Source organism: Columba livia, chromosome 15 (genome assembly GCF_036013475.1).
Source record: "Columba livia isolate bColLiv1 breed racing homer chromosome 15, bColLiv1.pat.W.v2, whole genome shotgun sequence".
In the NCBI taxonomy this organism is placed as follows: Eukaryota; Metazoa; Chordata; class Aves; order Columbiformes; family Columbidae; genus Columba; species Columba livia.
In genome coordinates this window covers 16751684-16772723 of record NC_088616.1, presented here as the reverse complement: position 1 = coordinate 16772723, position 21040 = coordinate 16751684, and the positions used below count along the sequence as shown (strand labels likewise).

At 45.2% G+C, this 21040-nt stretch overlaps 2 long non-coding RNA genes across 10 annotated transcripts in view; one reads left to right on the top strand and one right to left on the bottom strand.

The window, feature by feature from the left end:
- Positions 1 to 21040, bottom strand: part of LOC102094206 (uncharacterized) — a 147828-nt gene that overhangs the window by 41306 nt on the left and 85482 nt on the right. The gene's annotated exons all lie outside the window — the stretch shown is intronic.
- On the top strand, positions 1672 to 18932 carry LOC110356118 (uncharacterized). The gene is made up of 5 exons (XR_010466414.1): positions 1672 to 2131; positions 2625 to 2746; positions 4494 to 4606; positions 5348 to 5423; positions 11941 to 18932. It is a non-coding gene; the product is annotated as an uncharacterized LOC110356118 (long non-coding RNA).

Here is a 21040-nt window from a genome sequence, read left to right as displayed (position 1 = left end):
GTTTTTAACATAAAAGGGTTTTCCTTCCCATGGAACTGTAAGAACCTTTAGAAGAGAGGCAAGATAATGTGATAAGCCCCATGAGAATTAAGAGAAAATAAAATGAAGGGTTAATGAATGTAATTATGTTGAAATATAAATATAATTGTGAGCATTAAATATGTGCACATAACATGATAGCAACCTTTGATGTTTAATGTCATAAAAGGAAATCAATCCAGTGAACTGCTGGTGAGAAATACCATAGATGCTGTCACGATATGCTTCATATATGCATCATCCCATCACAGATTTTAAAGTGAAGATGTCCAAGTTTGACTATTTTTTTAACATTTGCTTCTGGATACTGGTGCAGGTCAGCCCTCCAAATTAGTCACAGTGAAGGACAACTGAGGTGGTGGTGGAGATTTTGCCCGTGACCGGAGAAGCAAGAACAACGGAAGAAATGGGGCACGGAGGGCACAGCTCTGATCAGGACGGGCGAGTCTGTGTGTGCAGACCGGCCACGACTACACCAGAGCCCATAGGGCATGGGACAGAGCTGAGCTCAGCTAAGCTCAGCAACATGGCTTCTTGCTACATATTGCATGGCATTCAGTAACTAGCTCCACCTTGCAGGCCCCAGGGCCTGTGTCTAAGAGCCACCGGGAGCTGTCACGCAAAGAGAAAACGAAGAGAAAAGTCGTGGTGTATTCGGTCCCTGGTGAGTTCCCAAGCGAAGCTGGCGCCGGCGTCAGCGTGGCGAGTGGGTTTGCGCGGTACCCACTCACCCAGCTGAACCAGAGACTGCAGGGTCAAAGGGAGCGGGGAATGCGAGATGCCTATAAAAACCGAGTCCAGATTTGCTGGAGGGCTGTAACCTTCCAGAAATGTAATTAAACAAACAGGCAAGCAGTGTTTGGGGTTGAAATCTCTGTTTAAACATCCACTGTTACTTTATTTGAGTATGAGAGTGGAAGATAGAGTTCACATGGTGAAAAGGGCCAGAAGATTCGTTATGTCCTTTTTTGCCCCCCTCCCTTTTTTTCCCCACTTACTCTGCGCATTGAATAAACACACCATTAATTGGCTCTTGTCTGATGGTCAGTGGGGTGACAGGATTGAACTCTTACATCAGCAAAGAAATTCCTTGCTGAAAACAAAATCTCTGACTCTGGCTCATACATTCCCAGCCCAACACAAATAAAATACACAAACTCAGCTCACTGACGGACGGCCTGGATATTCAAAGATATCCATGTCTCAGAAATATCTAATAAGCAGCCTGCATTTTTTTATGTGTTGGCTCCACTTTTCCCCTGCAATGTACATACACAAATTATTCTATGCAAATGTCAGTACAATCCATTGCCATGAGCGTAACGCGTCTCTGAAGGGCTGAACTGCCATTGCAGGGAAAGCACAAGGGTTAAGACTTCTCCCAGTCACTTATAAAAAACCCCAAACAAACAAATGGAGGAGAAAATGGGAGATTATTTAGCTCATGGATTTGTTTTGCTTTCCTAAAACAAAATAACTCTGGATCCTGCTTACTGGCAGGCTGCCTGGTTCAGAAATATTTACATGAAAACAGCATAGGGCTTTTTTGCTTTGTTGGCTTTTTGTTGTTTGGGATTTTTGGGAAGGTTTACAGTGGAATTATAAAAACAAAATTAAACAGTAGCTTAGCATTTTGCAGAATCGCACAGAAGAACAAGACGTTCTGATTGAGAAGGCTAAACCCACAAACAGCGTCTATCAGGAATTTTCTGATGAAAGGTTTATTGCTAGAAAATGCCAGTTGGCCATAAAAATCTATTTTTCTAGATACATATTGGTAATGAGCCACTTTTATGAGAAAAGTCAGCCCGTGTAACCATCCTAACCGCTGCTCGAAGGGTTTCAGGACTGACGTCTGCACCCTGTGGTACCACCGCAGCGCCACCCAGTCACAAGATCAGATGAAGACGGATGTCCCCATTTAGTTCTTGCCCTATAACATTCCCGGTTAGATCCCATCAAACCCCAACACACCCTCACTGAAACCACAACCCCCAGAGCCACCTGGTTCCTTCTGGGAGCCCGTGAAGACAGGACTCAGCTATTGGGTTTTGCAAAAGGGAAACGTCAATGGTGTGCATCCTAAGGGGAGGTAAGGACACGGGAACACCTACATTTTCTAGCAGCACCGGCTCCGAGCTGCGGAGCCCAGCTCAGCCGCGCTCTCCAGCTTCCCCACATCCTCTGGCCACGATGACCCTTTGCTGTGCTGGTGGCCAAGAGCGCCCGTCCCGTGATCTCCATTCCCCGTCCCGCCGCCATCCCCACAGGAAGCTTCTCCCAGCTCTGTTTATTCTTTCTTCCTCTTGCCCTTCTGGGGTGAATATTTATCTTCAGGGGAGAATAACGTAATAATCATAAAAAACCTATTTCTCTTGTGTGGGCACCTGCAGAGACTAGCACAATGGAGCCCCGATCTTATCTGAAGCCCTAAGGCGTGTGCTCCTTTAATGTAACTATGTCTCAGAAAATACACAACAAACAGACCAGAGAAAAACTAATTTTCTGCTTTCTTTCTATTTAAATATACTGCCAATTCGAAAGGCAGGGTCCTTTCATCATCTAAATGTCTTTCCCATGTACAGTGTTCCAGCGATTACGGGCAGAAAAAAGCAAAGAGAGCTGCAGTTGTGCAGCAGCTCCAGCAGCTGAAGTTCCTGCTCCCCAAGAGCCGGCTCTGCAGCAGCCGCCCAAGACCAAAGGGCAGGTAATGTTACTGGTTTTCTATAACAGCAATACTAACCACGGAAAATATTAAGTGCATTGTATTAAACAGAAGGCATTCCTTTAATTCAGATATTCCTTCTATAGTGAAACGCACTTAAGAAATAGCTTGAATGGATTTTTTTGTTAAGGTGTCAGTCCAGCCTGCCATGTACACAGAGCAAATCTAAGTCTCAGTTTATACCTTCTAGGCTTTCTGGGAATGTGTTGAGTTAGAGCAATTAATTGCTGCTGTTTAAGGAAAATGTGAAAAGCTATTTTGGCATAGATGCTGGATAGTTGTGAGTTCAACACATAAAAAGAATGAGTAGTGGATGGGAGTTTCAGATACTGGTAAATAACAGAAGTGTAGTGATTCACAGCCTTTTAGCAACCAGAGGACTGAATATCGGCTTGCATAAGACATGAGAAGGGAAAAAAGAGCAAACCTAACCTAATACTGGACGACACGATCAATTGAGAGCTGGTTTAGGAAAATAATGCTGACTTCTTGTAGATAAATTAGGCTAATTCCAATGCTGCCTTTGTGTAAATATAATGCTTGTACATGTAATACATTTTCCTCTTTAGAGCATAGTCTACCAGATAATCTACATAGTCCAAGAAAACAAGTATTTTTTGTCACTTGGTCATTGCCAGCCCCACTTTACCCAAAACAGTATTCTCAGTATCACCACTAAGTTATTGCACAAGTCACAAAAGAAGGTATTTGTGAACACAGTTCAGCTTTCAATCCTCATTTTATAAAGGAGGACAGAGCAGAATTTCAGAGGCTTCTTCAAGTCACACCAGACAAATGATGCACTGGAGACAAGAACTGTATGATTGTTCTCTTCTGTTAAAGCAGTTCTTGCCTGGCCTGTTCCTTTGCAGCGGAGCCCAGATGCCTTCAGCCCTTTCCAAAACAGGGACAAAACAAACCCACTCATTCCAGCAAATGAATTGCTCAGGCAGTTCCCTGGTGACCTGCTGTGTTGTCACACAGTGGCCCGACAGCGGCCCTGAGCCCGGCTCACGCCACGGTGACACAAACACACACCCCTATGCATGTACACATGCGCTTATGTAGATGTATAGAGAGGTAACAGAAACACACACCCCTATGCATGTACACATGCGCTTAGGTAGATGTATAGAGAGAGGTAACAGAAACACACACCCCTATGCATGCACACATACGCTTATGTAGATGTATAGAGAGAGGACAATCGAGTTGCAGAAGAGCAGCATGACCTGTAAACAGCTACTGCTTTTTTAACCTACTTTGGTAGATGTGAATTTATTACTATTTTTTTTAACTGCAATTAGCAGTTTCTAGATGAAATCTTAACAACCACTGATCACTGGCAACCAAGTTCTGTTCACAAAGGAAAAGAAAAGCTTCAGAATACATATTAGCTTCTGGACTACAGTGTTTATAGAGCCTCCAGGATTTTGATCTGTGCACATCCCCAATGTACCAAATGTTGAAAATCCAAAGCAACTGCCAAAACTCACATTTGGCCCTGATTACTTCCTTGTTTATCACGGTTCGCATTCCCCAGATAAGAGATAATGTTGCAAGCACAATAACCACAACAAGTTTTGAAGGCACTTTTAAAGGGAAACACAGCTATTTTCCTAAACCACAGTCCTGAAGGAAATCGGTGTAAAACTAGGTAGATTTTAATTAAGCGACACACAGCAAAGCTCAGGTCTGAAAAATTCTACTTGCTTTATATCCTAACCAGACGTATGGAAAATTGCAATGGCTACAAGCTACTCCACAAAGACATCAATGAGTCTATGGAACTTACTGCCACGAGAGCTCGTCAGACAGATGAGCTCAGCAATGTTCAAACAGGTTAGTGCTTTGTATCGTGAACCAGAACTTGCAAACACCACAAGCACTTTTGCTGGAGAAGAAACAGCAGCGTCCTTCACACCCGCACAGCCGGACTGAGGCGGGAGTGATGGAGTAAGGACAGAGTCCTAAAGGTCCATTGCCAGCCTTTTCCTGTTTTAAAACACTGCCCCAGGCCTTTGCTCTCAGATGGATTAGACGGTTGATTGCTCTGCGTGAACGGAGCAATTTCCACACTCGTACAGGACCTTATTGTTCACCATCGCTCCTGGCACTGTGTATCTGGCGTGTCTGCAGTTGGATAGCACTCTATAAACAGGTGAACCAGACATGGCAAAAGTTAATATTCTGCTGTTGTGACAGCACAATTATCTCTAATAATAAAGGAAAACAGCTGCTTCAAATAGTCTTTCACTTTGAAAGTATTCGGATCATTATGCTTTGACTCTTATCGTCTGTTTTTTGGATAAACTCCCAATGTGGTTTATGGTTCTGCAAAATGGTAACATCTCATTTTATGAATGACAGACAGATGGGGTTTGCTGCGAGGCTTATTGACAGTAAAGCACATAACCCCATCCAAGATACTTAACTGCAAGAAATACTGGAGATAACAAAATCTTGCCTCCCCTCACTTTTCAAGACTCCTGTTATTTATTTTCACTGGTTTTGAGTTTTCTTTTTGTGAGTGTCGGGTGTTATCACCTGGCAATCCTGAAACTTGGTCATTTTTTATTTCAGTGCACAGAGAGAGCAGAACAGCTGGTTCACAACTAACGGGAAGGCAGCGGAGATGCAGTCCAGATTCCAGAATAAGGTCTGTTTGCGGGAGATTTGTATGCCATTCATTTCCCTCCTTCCTGGCCTCCCTCCCACCCCCAGCAATCATCTAATTGGATTTTCATGTCCAAATCCTGCTCTCTTAATCAAAAGGCAAACAAAATCAATCTTTTGAGTTCCCAGAATCCGAGTGAAGCGTTTAGTCCTAAAGCACTGAGAGACTTATTCTGCAAAGCCCTGTCAGACCCAGCTTAGTAAATTGGTTAACCCTTGTCTCTGAAAGCCACAGTAATCATCCATGAGATCTGCTGCTGCAACGTCACTTTTTGTTAGATTAGGAAAGGTTTTACTTTCCCAAACCTTTGCAAAATCCATACAATTGACACACGACAAATGGTGGCTTTTTTTTTTTTTTAGTTGTTTTTAAAATCATTTGTTATCAAAACTTAAGCTTTTGGAAGCAGATACTTCAAATACATGGTGGTATTATGCAACATTTGACCTGGAAAGAAAAGCATCTAAAATGCATTTTTATGAATTGCTAGTTATTTGCTCTGGCAGACCAAATCCTTGAAATCAGAAGTTCAGCTCTGCTACCTGTCTTGCCCTGTACTGGTTTGTGTCTTAGGACACAAGGCAAGGGCTGGATGCCTCCCCACGCTGCTGTCCCCAGGCCGGGCCCTTCCAGCGCTGCGGAGGTGCTGCACCTCTGTTCAGTGCCCTCCAGGGCAGGGGTGCCAAACGCATGGTCACCGGGGGTCACATCAGCCTCGCGGCTGCCTTCCAAGGGCCAAATGTAGTTTTAGGACAGGATAAATGTAACTGCTCCCACAGTTTGACAGCCCTGCTCCCGAGTGATGCAGCAGCGCTGGAGCACACCTCTGCCACACCGTTTCCAGATAGGAAAGTCTGGCTGGTAACTGGAACCCCGGGTCCCAGAGCAGCTTTCTGAGGTGCTGGGAGCTGGGAGTCCGTCTGGAGTGGCTTCTGGGCCCCAGTTCCAGCAGCCACAGAGAAAGGACACAAAAGGTGAACGGAACATGCTCAGATTTTATACTGAGACGTATTTACAGAACCTTGTAAGACAGACAGAACTGCAATATACCACGAGCAAAGATGATTTTAAAGGCTGCACAATCTCCCACAGAACACAACAACTTAAATCATCTGTATATGGGCTGCAATAAATAGCTGCAGACTATTTTCCACATAGACTTCTGGTAGTTAACCAACAACAGTGAACCTTCCCAGCCTAGCACAAAGCTATTTGATAAAGGTGTTTCATGATGATTCACTGGGAAATTTCGCAGCTTCCAGTTGTGTGCGGGTTCACAGGTTACACCATGTGCAGTGCTGCTCTCCAGCACCGTCTGCACACGGGTCTGCAGCATCAACACCAGCTGGCCAGTGAGTGCAGAGCAGGGTGGACACCTGTTTCTTCCTTTCTTTTGCTGTATCTTCACCAAAGAAAGAAAACCTCTTGTTAGCAAGAAAATTAATTCCTTGCAAACCTCTCTGAGAGTTTCCACCACCTCAGAAAAATGCCAACCCTAGACACAAGTGATGGAGCACAAACACTGGCAGCAGCCTGGGTGAATGCAGCAGGGGGGTGGTCAGTAGGTCAGAGAGGTTCTCCTGCCCCTCTGCTCTGCCCTGGGGAGACCACACCTGGAATATTGTGTCCAGCTGTGGCCCCTCAGTTCCAGCAGGACAGGGAACTGCTGGAGAGAGTCCAGCGCAGCCACCAAGATGCTGCAGGGAGTGGAGCATCTCCCGTGTGAGGAAAGGCTGAGGGAGCTGGGGCTCTGGAGCTGGACAAGAGGAGACTGAGGGGGGACTCATTCATGGGGATCAAGATGGAAAGGGGAAGTGTCAGGAGGATGGAGCCAGGCTCTTCTGGTGACAACCAGTGACAGGACAAGGGGCAATGGGTTCAAACTGGAACACAAGGGGTTCCACTTAAATTTGAGAAGAAACTTTTTCCTGGTGAGGGTGACAGAGCCTGGCCCAGGCTGCCCAGGGAGGTTGTGAAGTCTCCTTCTCTGCAGACATTCCAACCCGCCTGGACACCTTCCTGTGTAACCTCATCTGGGTGTTCCTGCTCCATGGGGGGATTGCACTGGATGAGCTTGCCAGGTCTCTCCAACCCCTGACACTCTGGGATTCTGTGTGTGATTCTGTGGTGTTCCCTGCATCCCACTTCTAGCCAGCATCCCTTTGCATTCAGAAATGGCCTAATCCGTGTGCTTTTGACTGGGGATGTACCATACACACACGGGTCATACTGGGGAGGACACCAAACAGCACTTTGCCCTCCTCAGCAAGCGATGAGCACAGTTGAGCAGACCTCATTTTAGGTCCTTCCCAAATCACAGTTACCAACCCCATGGAATGAGGCAGAAAGCAGGAGTGTCACCCCGGCACGTCGCCTGCCGGGCTCAGGGCAGCAGCGGCTGCTCCGGAATGCGCACAGACCGAGCTGGTGGCCAGCGGGGCTGCAGGGACGTGACATGCTGCTATTCCGTATTCATCCACTGCACCGCCAGGCAGAACACACAATGCAGAGCGTTTGCCCCACAGCTGAGGTGCCTTTACATATTACATTTGCAAAGTTAAGCTGTAAGCTGGTGGACACAACTTTTCATGGGAATGCTTCCCTATGTTTTATATTTGACATAAAAGGCATGAGTTGGCACAGGACGCCTGCTAAATTCTGTAATAACTGAAAAATAGCCACATTTTACAACTTCATTGCTGCATTGAAGTTTTAATATCAACAATTTCATGAAAAGTAATCAGGCATATATACCATTGATGTTTTACTTAAATGTGTTCTAGCAGCACAGAAAGCACTTTGTAAGTTCCCCTTTCATTTTCGCATGGAAAGAAACAAGGTTCTTTTTTGCTCATCCAAATATTTGAATATTCAAGTTGCTTAACTGAAAACGCTTGGAAGGAACAGACAGCAAAGAGGATGATAACGTGCAGCTCTTTAAACAGAGGGAGCTTGGAAGAACGCAAAGCTGCATTGTCAACACATCATCAGTGCCTCTTTTGGAGAGAAGTATTTGTCTGCAACAATGGTAGTGCTTCTGCTCGCCTCAAAAAGGACCTTACAAACGCTGTCTGGGGCAGAAGCTGTGAAGACTCCAGTTTCACTTGTGCTGCCATCAGTGTGCAGCACAAACTCTGCCCCGCACCATCCCCATGCTTATGCAGGGAAGAATCTGAAAATTGCACCATTCAAAGAATGTAGCTGAAGTGGACACAGAAATAATACAACACAGGCACTGCAGTTAAGCATGGATGCCAAAACCTCAGTTAAAAACCATATAACCTCTATACTGTGTTCTTATTGCAGCCCTGCAATTTCTCACAGCTGCTCCAGCGTGGACCTCCAGCAGCAAAGCTTAAAAGAAGCAAGCTGAAATCACACCTTTCTGCAGCTATCTTACAACAGGGTCACCTGCAACTGACACTCACCTGTACTGCAAACCCTAGAGCCTCGCTAGCTACGGTCTGAGGGAGCTCTGCGTCCTTTCAGTGTTTCTGACTCATCCTGCGGCTCTACGGCCATCTGAGCAATGAAGAAAATAATCACGCATATTTTTGGTTGCTTTTCAGCTGTGGCTGCCAACATGCTTTCTCGGCTTTCCAACTGGAAGAATCACCAAAAAGGAAGACGGTGTTATTCACACCATCTCCATGGAGCAGCCACCTGACGTTCACCCACTCTGATGCTCAGCCTCTCAGATCAACACTAACGAACCCAAGTCGGAGCTCCACTGCCCCTCAGTAACCAGGCTGGGCTCTCCTCTGTGTATCTACAGGCTGGATGCAGCTGCAGACACCCTCACCAGGAACCTGAGAGTCATAAAAAGCACTGTTATCCTCAGCTGTCCCACAAGAGTGTTTCCAAAGAAACTGCAGCGGTCGGTGCTCCTGCTCTGCAGCTGTGCTGAGGTCCCAACTCACTGCAGGGACCCAGGGAGACCTCTGGTCCTGGACAGAAGCCTCCAGCCAGGACCCACCCAAGCAATTCAGAGCTCCCTGTCCCAAACTTTTCAGTGGGTTATGGGACAGTCTGCTTGAGCAAAACCAAAGGACATCATCACAGTATCACAGTATGTTTGGGATTGGAAGGGACCTCAAAAGATCATCTAGTCCAATCCCCCTGCTGGAGCAGGAATGCCCAGGTGAGGTCACACAGGAACATGTCCAGGCGGGTTGGAATGTCTGCAGAGAAGGAGACTCCACAACCCCCTGGGCAGCCTGGGCCAGGCTCTGCCACCCTCACCAGGAAGAACTTTTTTCTCAAATTTAAGTGGAACCTCTTGTGTTCCAGCTTGATCCCGTTACCCCTTGTCCTATCATTGTTTGCCACCGAGAAGAGCCTGGCTCCATCCTCATGGCACTCACCCTTTATATATTTATAAACATTAATGAGGTCACCCCTCAGTCTCCTCTTCTCCAAACTAAAGAGCCCCAGCTCCCTCAGCCTTTCTTCATAAGGCAGATGCTCCACTCCCTTGATCATCTTTGTTGCCCTGCGCTGGACTCTCTCCAGCAGTTCCCTGTCCTTCTGGAACTGAGGGGCCACAACTGGACACAATATTCCAGATGTGGTCTCACCAGGGCAGAGTACAGGAGAAGGAGGACCTCTCTCGATCTACTAGCCACCCCCTTCTAATCCACCCCAGGATGCCATTGGCCTTCCTAGCCACAAGGGCACAGTGCTGGCTCATGGTCATCATCTTTAAAGAGAAACAAAGGAAAAGTATACAGATTGCTTATGTCTCACGATAGACTCATAAAGTGGCTATACTGAATGTCAGTGTTGTCTGCTGGTTGCAGTTCAGCATTACAAGATAGATTCCCAGCTGAAAAAACACAACTTCCTCCCAACACAAACATTTCACAATAATCATTGCTGGAAAGTCACCACATAGCTTTGGGAACCCTATAAAATCCCTCCAGGGAAGAATTTCCCCCACGCTGCAGTGAAGCCAGTGTTTCTTCCTGCATTTGTCACATACCTAACAGCTTTATGACCTTTAAAAATATGCAATATGGGCTTGTGACACACTTCCTGATCTTTGTGTTAGAGGAGCCATGTAATGTTTCACATCCATTATGCAAATTCAGATTGCAAAATAATTTCTCCAGGAACTGTCTGAATAAATCCAGCAAGGCAAGCGCAGAAAGACTTAAAGCCAACAGACCAGGTCAATGAGGAACAGTCCAATCCATGCGACTGCCTTTGTGAGTCAAGGCAAATATGTAATTAAAGACATAAGTAGAAGAATTAAACACTTATTTATACGGTTATGTTCTGAATTCCTTAGCGGGGGAATGGAGAGTTGGAAACGAATAAGGAAAAAATAAGTTTAAAAAAAGTCAGGAGAGACACAAAATATTCGGTGCATTTGACGGCATCATAAACCATTTCTATTGAAAGACAGCAGACAGGTCTCCAGATTGTCTCTTCTCCTTATGCTTGCACGTGTCCAGTGTGCAGTTGCACTGGGGCTCCTGCTCCGTGGGGCAGGGGACAGGGGGACAGGGGCCGGCCCCGTGCAGGACCGCAGGGGCACAGCACACACAACACAGGTGCGCAGCTGAGAAAAGGATTCTCATTCAGAAGCAATGGAGGCAGCACATGCAACAACTTGTAGCGCTGGAAACGCCGAGGCTTAGCACAACAGAAACTGAAAACCCACGTCTAAACAGGAGCCAGTAGCTCATGGATATTCCTCTTTGGCAACTCCTTTGCATACATTAGAGTAGGAAAACATTAATTATACCACAGCAATCCACGTCTTCCAAAAAACTATGTCTGTGCAGTTTTCCCATGCCCTGTCAGCCTCCATCCCCGTCCTGCAGGCGTTACCATACCCAACACACCCCGCATTTCAGCTGCAGCTCCTGGAAACCCCAGCCTCACAATGAGCAAGCCCAGCAGCCCACTAAGGAGAAGAGACAATTCCAGGCCTCTACTTAATACTCTTATTTCCTCCAGGCGCACTGCGCTTCCAGCCTTCCACCCAACCGCAAGATGAAAAAAGCAGGTATCGCATCCCATCAATGAGAACCCATTTTATGCTGCCTTAACTTTGGATTTCTAGTGCTTTGAATACAACTGGGGTAAGCATTTTGCTTAACAATGGGATGCTATTATTAAGAAAATAACAGTTAATGGCCATATCTTCTTGCTCTAAGAACTCTAAACTGCATTGAAACATGAGGTAAATCCACTATTTTGCTGTTGTAAATGAAAGTACCACTAGAGGTGAGATGTTTTGATTGAGCTGCCAAGCATCCTCCTTCACTTGGGATTTAACCTGCTCGAGTAATTTGACTGATACATAACCTCATTCTAGGCATTTTTTTTGTGGCAGACAATTGGCTCTTCTTATCTTTCTTATTTGCTAAACTTTCTAATTAACTCCCCTAGTGTTACAGGTCATTTTAACTGATCTCATGAACATTTCGGGTTCCAAGGCAGGACATTCTATGTACCTGAATACTCTCTATATCTGTTCCTGGAATTGCAGCATTGCAGGGACCAACTGAAGGCTGGAAATGAGACAAAGCAGTTTAAAGCGGAATGGACAGGCTGTAAGAGGCAATGCCGGCTGGCCAGGTCTGCGGGCGAGCGAGCGCGAGGTGCCAATCACCACTTGCTGATAACGAGCGGCGGGGGAGCAGCGCGCTGTCATAACCTGAAGTTTGGATTTCTACCATTATAATGATCCTGTGACAACTGCAAAAACTCCCAGGTGGCCAGAAGCTTATAACAACACACGAGTGTTCATAAATAAATGAGAGCTTGTGCCTTGTTTGCTGAATTCATCGTCCCTGGCATTTCCACAGGACGGGGACGTATACACTGAGTTAGTACTCAGCGGAGCGGGGCAAAGGGCTCCCAGTGCTCACCCTAAAAAGATCTGGCATTAAACAGGCCAAATGAGGCTTCTCAGCAAGGAATGAACACTGAGTGTCTATCAATCTGTCATGGCAAAACCAGGCAGAGGCATTATTGCTCCTATGGACAGGGATGCACTGAGCTGCATGGGAAGCGGGCTGTAAGAATGTGTTAAATAAAGTGACATGGGAGCAGCAGAAGAGGAGAGCGGTGGAAATGAGAGCGGAGACGTTATTAAGGCAGACAAGCGAGATCGCCTCGGAGCTACCGGCATATGTGTCAGATAGGTGGTTGGTCAGAGAGTTTCAGTCACTGCTCTTGCAGTTGCTCATCAGCAGACCCCGACTTAAGTCACCGCATTAATTGCTTTCAACATCTCCATTAATTATTTTGAAATGCAACTTCAGTGCCTTTTCTTGTATTATATCTACTTTAACAGCAAAGTTTAAAACACTCGATGGAAGTTTCCAAAGGGTTAAAATATATGGCCTCTGGATTGTGTTTATAATCGTGTGGGATAAAGTTTCACAATCCTGAGATATTAAGTGAAAATAATTCTTTTGTATTTTAAGCTACTTCCAATGCCATCTGGAGCATTTTAACAGAAGATGACTTGCTAGCAACCAGTATAGAAACCAAAGTGCTTATAAGAAAGATACATGGCTACAAGATGGCCTATTAGTATTCAATGGTTTATTTTATAACTTTCGAAGATACCAGGCTCTGATCTGCATACAACTCCAATTAACGTTAATGGAAATTATGTGAACATCCGGAGTGGTTATATGGCCCTTAAACTCTTGGTACAACAATTCTCATTGTCTACTGCTCTACATTTGCATAAGCAATTAATGTCTCATTAATGTCTCATTAGGAACTCATATGGTGTGAGGGAAGAAAGGGCATTAGTGGCTCTATGGAAACTGCATTAGGTCACACGCAAAAACCGACTTTACTGTTTTCATCTTGTTTTGTACTTGTACATGCAGAGAAAGACAACGTTGCAGAGACGCACCGTTTGGCGGAGACGAGCGCGACTGCTGTCAAGTGCGGCAGCTCTGCGGCTGCAGATGATGTCTCCAGTTAGACACGAGACATTGAGGCAGGGACCACGAAAGCCCCGTGAGATGCCCTCACAGCAGAGCGAGCGCAAACCATGTGCTTTCATGTCTGCCGCTGCTAAATCCCACGTTTAACTTCAAAACATTGCGCAGTCCCATTGAAGTCAATTAAAGACCTATACTTTGCTGGCATGTAGCCATCATCCATTCACACTGACAGAAACTAAACCCACTTAGGTTTGAGGTTGTTCTGTTAAACGAACCGCCAGGTTAAACCCATAAGGAACTTCCATCCCGCAGCCTGAAAGTTTCTCTTGGTTACTCTGCAAGGCTGGAAGCTCCCTCAACATCTGTAACTCCTGGTTCTCTGCTGAGTGTTCCTCCTCTGAACACCTCACCGAAAAAGAAGTGGTGGCATGGGGGACAGTATTTTGATCATTTATATTTCTAAAAGTATGCACTGGATTTACAAGAAATTATTAACAAATAATTAAAAAATTAACAAATGACACCAAAGTAGTAACCCTTGCAGGGACAGCAGAGCACCAAAGTTGACATCATACCCTGTCTCAAGCTTCAGATTTAAAAAACCACTGTATCATCAAATTAGACCTTCCCAGTAGGAAGTCTGGTCCTTGCGGAGGAGCTGGGCTGTGCAACCGAGTGCTCTATTTACAGGAAATCCAGAAATTTTGTTCGGAACAATCAGAATCTGAACCAGAGCACCGGCACCTGAACATCAAAATCTCCAATCTGTCCTACCGCAGATTTCTATGAAAAGCCCAAATCCTCTGCAATACTGCGTGATGCTGAGAAGCCCTGGTGCAGTTGCTACATACAGCGTTTCAAGGACCAGCAGCTGAAGGAGCCTGGGAATGGCTGATATATTCAAAAGGGTTCACTTAAGCAGCAGCCAGGAGCTGGTTGGAGCCTCCTTACTAAATACATGCTGAAAGTGCTTTATATTGCCTAAGAGAACCAATTTCTTTCCCAAGAAACTCTAATGGGATTCATAATCTAAAGCCAAAGAACATCCTAGCTGTTAACTGAAAATACAACTAAACGTTCTCAGTTTGTTCATAAACCTGAAGAGAGCACATCCAGCGCTCACAGCTCCTGTTAGCTGTTACTTGGACCTTCAGCATCCTTTTGGGCTGCTTCAGCAAGCACAGACATAAAGAGCAGCATGTTATTGTGAAGAGTCCCACAGGGAATCCTCAGCTCTAAGCAGGCTGTGCTTCACACGTGCAGTGCTGTTTCTCACATACTGAAATTCCTCTTGCTTCAGCTGGAATATTACAGCATCTTCAGTTCAGCGGGGCTGGAGAGCCCATCTGAGCGCCACGGAGCCCTGGGCCACGGCTTACAGCTGGCATACAAAAGAAAACGGCACAAACTGCTCTAATTTTAAGTAGAAAAGGAGATGAAAGAATTCAAACGAGCACAGTGCAGTCCAAAATGCAGACACACGAGCAGTTAATCAGAAGAGCAGGCACAATGCTCACATGTACCTGCGGTAATTTAGGGAGAGAGTATTTTTTCTAGATAAGCTGTTTGCTATGCAAGTACATGGAGCTAATCCAATGCTGATTTGTCAGGTTATGGACCATAGCATCTGAAGAATACTCCTGGCAAATATTTCAGATCCAGCTAGTCTGAACTGCACCGCAGATACCTCCCAAAGCTGCCAGAACTGGTGTGAGCTGCACTGAAGGAACTCGTGAAAGGAAAAAGACCTTTGCTTGGGAAATGGTGAAGATCTGGAAAAAATGACTGCTCCTGAGCAACAACGGGGAACGCTGGAGGATGGTGGGGACGAGGCAGATCCGGGCAGAAAAGGTACAGCACAATACTGCTGACAATTCTCCTTTCAAGCTTTCATTGCTTTGAAATCCCCTTTAGGTCTGCTGCTTAGATTAAACAACATAGCAATTCACTGGAAAAAAGTTTGGGGTCCCTGTATTCCCATTCTGAAGCTCATAAGACACTGTGAAGGTTGGCAGAAGCTAATGACACGAATACAAGCATCCTCACCTCTGCACAGATAGAAATCCACGAGTTTCTGCATTCATCAAACCAGTAATTTCTACATTTCTGTGCAACTAGGAAATATTTAAAGGGATCAAGGTTTCTATGGGAAATCAAATTCATGCACCCAGTCCCAGAGCTGGACACAGTAATGTTGCCCACAAACCCAATGAGAGTCCAAAGGAAGGAAAACACCCCTCATTCTTTTATCACCCGGTCCTTGGAAGTCAGCTGTAGAACTAGCATTTCAAGACTTGGATCTAGATACAATTGAAAGACGACGCAAGCCGGGCAACCACTGAAATTCATGCAATTATCCTGGCACGAAGGGACCAGCCTCACCGCGGATCATCGTGCAGGTTCGTCCCAGAGCCACTTCTGCCTTTTGAAGGCAGAATGTGCCGTGCTCAGCCTTGTTGGGAGCCACCAGCACACAGGGCTTGTAAGAGTTTGGCACATGTAGGCTGAGGTGCTGAATTTAAGGACCCGATCTCACAATAGGTGGAGTCAAGCAAGACAAGGAAGATAGCTTTTGTTATTTAATATTAAAGGCAGTATGTAATTAGTTGGGAACTGTGGTTATTTGCAAGTCTGTCTCTACTTCTTGATGCCACAGATGTTTTACTGCTTCACTGAGTGCATCTGTATTTCTCATTGAATCTCAACAAACCCTATACTTACCCAACTGTTCTGATTAAAATGGAGTTTAATTTACATATTTTGGGGCTAGCTCTCCCAAGCAGAGTCCTCCTTCATCTTTCCACATGACAGTAAAGTAACCAACGTTTTCCAGACAGAAATACTGTGCAGTGTCATGAGCCTTCTGGTACGTGTGCGAAGGACAGCTTTTCCAGTAAATCAGGGCAAATCCGATAAATTGTCCCTCTGTATTCAGGATCAGAGTAACAGCACACAGCCTTAATGATCTTTGAGCACACTACCAGACAAAGGAAAAGAGCACCACCACGGAAATTACTGAAACAAAGTCACCTCCTCTAATTAAATGCATCAGCTTCACAGGGCTAAGCTGCCCCGGCTGTGAGCAACGTCCACATTCACACCCCACTCTGCTAACTACCAAGCTCACGTTTTGCACACTTCTGTGAAAAGAAAATAGATGAAGTATTAACAGTGCTTATCTCCACATTCCTGTTCTGCCTTTTTGTAAGAATTAATGTTGCTGATCAATATTTTCACAAATGAACATGGTGTTAAAAATACTTTTGATTGAACAGTTGTACTGCTGGTGGGTTTTTTTTTAAACACAGACTTAAATGTTACAGGCAATCTGTTAAATTTTAGGAGTGCGCTTTACTATACTATAGGACTCATTTTGGTCTTTGCAAGTAAAATTTTCCATCAACTTTTAATTAAGAGTCTTTCTGTAAGAGTATGATTGATCTGCTGTTGAGGCAGCCGCCTGTGCGCACAGAGCCTGCCCCATCCCCATGGATCACCCGCAGCGCCAGATGTTTTCTGTGAAAGATAAAAGCCTTTTGGTTGGGTTTTGTTTCAGTTCTTAGTCGCAGTCCCAAGGCAAACGTACACCACCATGGTGGCGGCCAACGGAACAATCAAAGGGATGGTTAATAATGATTATTTCTTTGGGCTTTGATTTACTCAAGTGAATGATCAGGAAAACATTTGCAAAATAGGGTCTAACAATTATATTCTCCAGCGTGGCTTTAAAAAGGAAATTAGAGGAAGAGAAATAGGCACAATATGGAGACACTGATGAACAGGACCACATACAGCCCCTAATCATGAGAAAAATTGGACTGTGGGAGCTGCATCTCTTTAGCTTGGAGAAGAGGAGACTGAAGGGTGACCTCATTAAATGTTTACAGATATCTAAAGGGTGAGTGTCAGGAGGATGGAGCCAGGCTCTTCTCAGTGACAACCAATGATAGGACAAGGGGTAATGGATACAAACTGGGTCACAAGAGGTTCCACTTAAAGATGAGAAGAAACTTCTTCCTGCTGAGGGTGGCAGAGCCTGGCCCAGGCTGCCCAGGGGGGTTGTGGAGTCTCCTTCTCTGCAGACATTCCAACCCGCCTGGACACCTTCCTGTGTAACCTCATCTGGGTGTTCCTGCTCCATGGGGGGATTGCACTGGGTGAGCTTTACAGGTCCCTCCAACCCCTGACACTCTGGGATTCTCTGCAGACAGAGCAGCACCCAGCTCCAAACCAGGGCCCACGTGAGCCCCTTGGCACTGAGCTCGGGCTGCCAGCGCCAGGCTCCCAGCAGGGCTCAGGCACTCCAGCTGCACCAAGACAACACAATTAAGCGGCTCCTGGGTCAGATCTGCTTTGCATCAGTCGAACCCTGGCAACCCCAGGTCCAAGTGTCTTTGGCACAGTCTTCACCTGCCCTTCTGTGACAGCTGTGCTGTGACACCATCGCTGGTGCTTGTGTCTGAAGAGCTGGCTCCCAGCCCTGCTGGAGGCAGCCGTGGGGCTGGATGGGGCATCGGCTCTGCAGACAACTGCTTTCTTCACAGAATCAGGAAAACTGGCACCAATCTGCCCTTCAGGCTCAGTACTGCCGTTGCCAGCAAGAGCCGAAAGCAGCAACGTTTTAATTCAACAGAAGGGACTGGACAACAGTACCTGGCAGGGGACACATGGTCCCCTGTGCCACCTCTGCGGCCAGAGCTGTGACATCCATCATGAAGGCACCAAAGGGAAGAGGAAGCGCAACTTGGAGCCCTCGGTGTTCTCCTTGTATTCATATTTGTTTTCAGACTGAAATCTCAGCCACATAACTGTCTCGCTCTCTGCATTTCCTATCTTGGGACACTTGGGTGCAACCATAAACCAGACACACACGCTGCTCCTGCTGCCAGACTGGGCTCCGGTGGGTCAACAGTTCACCTTAAAATATGACAACTTACTTTGCCAGAATCCGACTGTCTGCACAAGCAAGCCTACTGGCAACAGTTTTCTCCCACAGTTTTTCTCTCCCTTCTGTTTAAAAAATTATCTTATTATCAGTAGCCCCTGTAAAACAGCTTCAGCATTCAGATCCCTGAGTGTCAAATGGCATAAGTAAGCGACAAAAGCAAGCATACTGCTACGTCCTCAGATATGCTGAGCTTCATAGAAACGGTACAGATTTCTGACATCCTGTTTGTTTTCCTGCTGTTATGGAAAGTGCGTACAACCTAATTTTCAGTATTTCTCTCCTTGATGCCTCGTTAACAACAATTACAGCTCCTGGGAGGACCTAACAGTGTAGAGTCTTGTACTAACTCTGTACAGAGCGATTCTTTGGGGAATTTCATCCTCGCAGTACAAGCTATCAATACAAAAATCATAACTGCCTCTGGTTGCACAAGTCTTAATGCAGTTACTGCACAGGCAGGAACGTTAACTCTTTAGAGCTGCTTTATCTGATGTGCTCATTTCAAACCACATTTGTCTTCCAGTACCTCTGAGGTTTAGCAAGTCTTGTCTGAAATGGTATATTGTAATTACTTTCCTTCCGCCCCTCTCCCCAGTACATATAAATAAAGGCTTTTACATCTTACCTCCCAAGCTCCTATGAAATGCCTTTGTTTTTGAACACAGTAGAACAAAAACAATGTTGTATTATTCAGTAGCCGTGGGAAATAGTTCTTTATTTGGATGCAATTAAACTTAAATGGTTAGTTCTGCTTTTTATCAAAAGCCTCTATGAAATATGTATAAACACAGCAATCTTTGCCTGCTCATTTATTCACTTTGAATAAACTATGCAGAATTAAATTGAGCTTTATTTCATTCTTGCTGTTAATAAGGTGGATAACTAGCTAGTAAGTTCTCAGGACATGTTACATGCTGTATTGATCTTGTTTCTTTAATCTCAATCCAGAGAAAAAGGAGAAGGTTTCTTGGTGCTTCAGCTGCCAGAGTTTTCCCTTACGAAAAGGGCAGCTCTGTGCACCAGCTGGAACTGGGGAATTTTGGCCCATCTAGTTCTCATGAAGTCAATGGGAGTTTTCTCATTGCTGGTGATGCCCGAGAGCCTGTGGCTGATTCTCACGGCAGAAACCCACAGTGCTCTGGAAATCACAATTCAATCTGCAATGTTTCCTAAGCTTGCTTTCACCCAGGCTTTTGGGAGTGGGAGGAGATCTAACTGGAGTTTTCTGGGAAGCGTTGTTGCAAGGAAGTTTTGGGGAAAACAGAGGGAGGCTCCTGTAAGAGACGGCTGAGATATCACTCCCAGTTTGCTCCCCAAATCAGAATCCCTGGTGCAAACTGCTTGAGCTGCTCTGAGATGGACTCAGAACTTGCAGAGTCCAGGCTTGGGGCTCTGAATGCTTTGGGGCTCCCTCCTGCACAGGAAACTCTGCCCCCTCCACCCAGTTAAACAGCACTTCCAGTTTGTCTCAGAAACAAGGCCAGATTGCACTTTCTTCACCCGCTAAACAATATTTGACTTTTTTTTTTCCCTCAATGAAAAAAGGAGACTCATTTTAATCATAATTGTGAATGAAAACCTGTTCACAAGGAGGGGAGTTCCCATAGGATGGAAATGTTGAAGATTTTACAGTTTTACCTATTGGAACCATCAGACAGCTGAAGCCAGAAAGTTATGAAAAAGATCATGTTGCCTGGGCAACAATTTGTTCACAGTCAGCAGATCAGTCTTGTAACTTATTTTTAGCTTTTCTCAAGGAGAGAAAACACCATTGCAGAAGAATGTTGGCAAACAAACAGAAAATGCACTGTTCCTAGAAGTAGTGATTACGCTGCTATGGAAGCAAATATGATCTATGCTGCTGCAAAAAGGCAAAATCCCAAGCTTTTAAAGTGAGAAGTCACAATATGCATGGAAAACACTCTGATTTGGTACCTGATTTGCATGAGCACAAAGTCAGATACTTACACATATAAATGGCTAGTTATACATCTAAGAGATAAACACGCTTTCCCTGCACAGGACCCGAAATATGTTGCTACATCCTACAAAGCAGCTATAATCATTTATTTAGCAAGTCCCTGAAATTTATATTCATATTACATGCATTTCAACATTTGCATAGAGTAAATATACTTGAGAATTTGCCATGCTTTTCAGCTGTCATGAATTTTATTTTAGGGCTTGTTTATGCCAAGTGACATTAAAGAAAGAAATTACACAGGAAAGATGAAAAAGTGCACAATTAGTTATGATGTTCTAAGATAGCTTTTATTACCATTTATCCTTACGAGCAGCGACATGTGCTTAGCAACTCAAGACTCAAATAAATAGGCTCTACTGGTGCATTTTGCACATCGACGCAATCACAGTTCAGACATTTTGGGGTGTTGGGGTTTAACCCAGCAGGTAGTTAAACACCACACAGCTGTGTGCTCACTCACCTCCTCAGTGGGATCGGGGAGAGATTCAGAAATAAAGGTAAACCTCATGGGTTAAGATAAAGACAGTTTAATAGGACAGAAAAAGAAGTAACAACAACAAAAACGACAATAATAAAATAATATATAAAAAAAGCGGTGCACAATGCAGTTGCTCACCACCCCATGACTGATACTCAGCCTGCCCGTGAACAGCGGCTCCCCTGGCCAGCTTCCCTCAGAACATATACCGAGCATGATGTCCTACGGTATGGAATGTCCCTTTGGCCAGTTTGGCTCAGCTGTTCTGGC